Below are 5,039 nucleotides of genomic sequence, written 5' to 3'. Positions count from 1 at the left end.
AAGTCCATTCCCAAGCACTATGGATTCTGTAGTTTCTGGCATTCAGAAGGCAAAAGGTCCAAAGAACCCTCCAGCAGCCAGCTAGGTACTGGTCTCTGAGGACGTGTGAGCAAACCTTGCAGTGACATGCTGCTGGATCCTTGTTTTCAGTGGTCAGACATGGACCAGAGAATGACCCAAAAATCAGATGGGATCAGGAAAAGGGACAGCTGCAGATGTCTTGTCTCCAGGTTATTGCTCTCTTGCTCAGAGAGCAAGTTATTGCTCTCTTCTTTAAGCCTCAATCCTGTTTGTAACTCCTACAGAATGGAATGTAATGCTTGAAAAGTACTATGAGTCTCTATCCTTTACCCTTAGTTCCCATTCCCCTTCTGTTTCTCTCTTATCTGGGACAAGAACTTTCTGCATCACTGTGTCTTGTATAGGCTGAGCACATAGTTGATCAACTTGCCAATAAAGAAAATTATTTATACCATGCACTGGTAAGCTTGGTAATTAAAGACCCATGAAAAGATAAATGCCTCTCCCAGAGATTAATTTAATTGTGGAACTTGTATCAGAAAACCAAGAGCTTACCTCTGTGAGAGTCTGTCTGTATCCTTGTCAGTATTACTGAAATACCTGAGTAGTGAACAGAACAAGAGCATGGCTGCTGTGGAAATCACTGTGCTGTGCAAGTCCTTGGAGTGTATCTCATGTGAACAGCCAGGCCAGGGCTTCCCATCTCCCTGGGGCCAGAGGTGGATGCTGCAAGGGACAGATTAAAGGACAGAAGCTTCTTTTGAGAAGTGGTACAGGGCTGGAGATGGAAAGGAAGTGAGAAAAAGCAGGAGCAGCAAAGGAAACAAAGATTACTTGGAGTAAAGCAGAACAGAGAGAAAAAATATGGAGGTCTCTCCATACTAGGTGAGAAAGTGAGGGTAGGAAAAATCCAGGAGTGAGACAGGTCTCCCTTCTGAGTAGATAGGTATTCCTGTAGTTACAGGGTTTGAAAGTTCAGTGGAAAGAGTCGAACAAAACTCTTTTATCGTACCTCAATTTCTGACATGGGATGGTCTGTATTCCAAAAGGAGCAGGTGTGGTGGGAGAAAAGAGCTGCTTAGGTGCAGATTGGAAAGGAAATAGGCACATCCCTAGCTCTGCTTCTGCTGCTGAGTGATCCCATCCTGATGAGAACTTTATTTGACTTCTAAGCTACAACATGGGGATAAAGCAGATCAAGCAGACCTTGAGGCAGCTAGAGCCTACTCTAATCTGGACTGTATTAATTAAACATTTCCTTGGCTATAAGCATTTCCAAGACTAGCTAAAGGTTCAGCTCTGCTGTTGTGGTTGCACCTTCCTAGTTCAAGTGTTACAATGAGCCTAGCTGAAACTAGAATCAGCTCCCAGAGGTCTTGGGTTCTGTGTGAATGAAGGAGATGATATGGAGTAGGATGTGTGATTCAGGTACTTCTCAGCCACCTCCTGGAGTATCTGTGGAAGATCCCTGCTCTCTGGGCTGTCATATATGGCAGTTCTGTGCCAAAATCCCTCTGTGTGAGCAATGCCTCCCTGTTTTCTCAGGATCTGGTTTCTTTTGGGACACATGGAAAGGGACATTTCCCCAGTGCATCTAAACAAGGGACATGTGTTAAGTTCAATGTAACCTGTGAGGAGCTGAGGTCCTGCCCCTCAGCTACACTCAGCAGCCAGACCATGGGGCACCCTCCTGGGAAAGCAGCTGTCCCAGCTCTCCTGTGTAATCAGGGGCAAGCTCTGTGCCTGTTCTTCTCTTTCTAGTATCCTAGCAGGTGTGAAAGGCTTCAGATGGAGAAACTCAGCCCAGTCCTTAGTTCTAGAAAGGAAGAAGAACTCAAGGACTTGCTCCCTATCAGGAGTGCCTGGGGAACTCAAAAGCCTTGAGAGCGTGGCTCTGTCGCGGGTGGAGAGCTGGCACAGAAAGGCAGCAGCAGCAGTGAGCAGTATCAATCAGCTCAGCACTAGCTTTTGCATCTTTTTTCTTTCTCCTAAATTTACACTGGCAAAAATAAACCTCAACCAATCCCTGCCCTTTTGTCACCAGCCTTCTTACATCTGTTCTGTTGGAAAACAAATGAAGTATTGTTGCCTTTGTAGCTTGAGAACACTTTTCTCAGTGAGCAATCAGAACTTAGTGAGCCTTGGGGCTATAGCTCAGGTGGGGAAGGGAGGCAGTGTCACAGGGCAGTTCCTGGGGCTGTGTTCTGTGACCACCCTTGATTTTGGATCCCCAGCACTGAGGTTTGATACTGCAGCAGCACTGGGTACATGCTGTGCACGTGTAAGGGCAGGGGTTCCCCTGGCTTGTTATCCAAGTTTGTTATTGGTGTCTCAGGTGGGGCCAGGATTGCTGGGTAGGAAAAGAGATTGCTTTGTGCCTCATGTTCCCCTCTGTAAGGCAGGTACTGGCAGTTCTGACTCTGGAAGAGCAGATTTCCATGGCTGCAGGCACTGGGGTAGGCACTGTTGAAAGAAGCCCCGTGCTGGGTGTGGTGGGAGGCTGCACGTTTCTGCTTGTTCTGGGCTAATGTGTAATTTCTAATCATAGTCTCTTATGTTTCTTCACTTAAATTATCACTGACATCAAAACAGTGATTGACTCTAGAGCCAGGCAGTGTCTTACCTATCTGCTCTCCCTTCCAGAAGGTGTGTTGTCTCTGAGTTGCTCCTGATGTCTCATGTGACAGGCAGCCAAGACCCTCCTTAAGGAAAGTTTTTGCTTCTGCAAAAGCTTCCTGGCAGCCCCTGCAGAGCCAGCAGCAGTCATATCCCTCAAGCTGCTTCACTCCAGCTGCAGGGTCCCACCAGGTGCCATCTTACATGGTCAGAGATGTCTTGGCTTCCTCTCACAGCCCCACAGAAGCAAAGCGTGTGTTCCAAACTCCATTGAGCAAAGATTAAACAAGATAACAGCACATAGCAGGGGAGCCTGCTAGTGCCGACCTGTCCAGGCTCCTGTGGAGGAAGGAAACAACTTTGCTGTGTCAACAGCAGTGGGCACAGGTGGTGGTGAGCTGCTGCCACCTGCAAGGTCTGGTGCAGCACTGGCGTGGCTGCCTATACCCAGTTTTCTCTAGGGAGCTGACTGGCTCTACTCTGCAAACACCCTCCATGTCTGCAGCTGAGGGCAGGAGGGTTGTGAACAACCCTCTGCTTGTTCAGGAGAAAATACTCAGGCTTCAATCATGGCTTCATGTTCCTGCAATCACAGCAGCACCATCTCTGTAGATTTATTGATGCCACCACCCCACCTGTGTGCCATGCTTCATCCCATTCCCCCGTGCCCACCTGGTGTTTCACCAAGACTGAGCTGTAAAGTGGGAGTCCTGGCATGGGCCTGGAGCAGGAGCTCCCCCTGAAGGGCTCTGTGTCTGAGCCTGCTCCTTCCTCCAGTTTGTCTGATTTCTCCAGGGGATTTTGGTGACCAGCCCCCAGTTCCGGCAGTGCTGTCCCTGTAGCCACGGGCCTGGTGCTGCATGGGATGACAGCAGCTTCTCTCCCAGCTGGGTTTCTAATGGCAAAACCACGGGCTCTGTCCTCCATGAGCCAGTGGCACCTGTGCTGTACCATTCCCCACCAATCTCCCTTACTTGCAGGCCCGGGTGTAAAATGCCCTTTCTGACTGGTACTGCTCTGTTGTCACAGAATCACACCATGAGAACACCCACTTGTGAACTGGTTTGGGTTTTTTAAATATCTCTATTTTTTTTAGCCTGATGCTCATAGTGATCTGCAGTATCTGCTGCCTTCAAGTTCCTTGTGGTTTCAGTTTTGGTACAAATGTGTTTAGATTTTAGCAAATTAAAGTTGGGGGGAGGGGGTACAGAGCATCTGATCAATTTGTATTTATTTATTTTAACATTTTACTAAATAAAACACAGTAAAATATCTTGTCTCCTTAGCTGTATGTACCAGGAGGGGACAGTGGGTCCCACAGGCACAGGGGTTGTAGCAGTGCCCATAGCAAGTCCCCAGCCCCAGGAGGGGTGTCTGAGCATGGCTCTGTGCAAGGACTCTGTAACACCCTGGCTCAATTTCTTGGCAGGGAGAAGGGCACTACGTTAGGAGAAATGAATTCTAGCTCCAAAAGGGGCTGTGCTCAGTTCTGAGAATCTCTCTGGCTCTGACTCTGTGGGTGCCTCCCAGCTGATGCTGCCCGGCAGAGGGCACATGGAGACAGCTCAAGCTGGGCTTACTTCCAAGTACCTCCACCCTTGCAGGAACATTTTGGGCTAGTGACCATCTAGGATTATCTGAAGGATTATCTGAAAACGATGGTGTACAGCCCTCCTGCTACAGGCATGCCAGTGCACCTCCCAAACAAGCACAGAGCCAGCATTTCCACTGCCTCCTATCTACCGAGGAGTCATCTGCAGGAGGCCTGCTCCAGCTCAGCCTGCTCCACCCAGCTCTAGCAGTGTCTACATCTGATCTAACCCTCTGATCTTGCTTAGTGCAGCAGCACAGTATCCGAGAGCTTGGGCTGTATTAAACAAAAGCTGCCTGCTGGGGACTGGTGAGGTGGAGCTGCCTTGACTTTACAGTGATGAGCAATATCTTCACAGCCCTTTCCCAAATAAAGCCTCAGCACTTGCTCCTGGCAAACCATCCTCGTCCTCCCTGCAGAAACAAGGCTGGCGTCCCGTGGGGCCTCAGAGCTGGCTTTTATTCCCAAGAGTCTTATAAAGTCAAGGCTTTCAAGGACAAGCTGCAGCACTGCCACATGAAACCACATCTTCTTCTACTTGGGTGTGATTAAACTGATTCTATGCTAAGCCAGAGGCTCCAGTTCAGGGGTGCTGGCCATGCAGGCAGGCTGCTGGGGTCCCATTGCAGCACAGGAACCATCAGCCTTAAGCCCCCCTCAGTCAGCACCACCAGCCCTTTCAGAGCTGGCAGGGCACCTGCGTGCCTTGGGCTACTCCTCCATTGCTCTCTGCCTGCTGCCTTCCCTCCAGGGGACATGTGCAGGGTCACAGCAGAAAAAAGTTAATAACCAGGCAGTTATAACAAGAATG

The sequence above is a fragment of the Melospiza georgiana genome, chromosome 6 (assembly GCF_028018845.1).
Source record: "Melospiza georgiana isolate bMelGeo1 chromosome 6, bMelGeo1.pri, whole genome shotgun sequence".
NCBI lineage: Eukaryota > Metazoa > Chordata > Aves > Passeriformes > Passerellidae > Melospiza > Melospiza georgiana.
Note: the sequence above shows the minus strand (reverse complement) of the source record.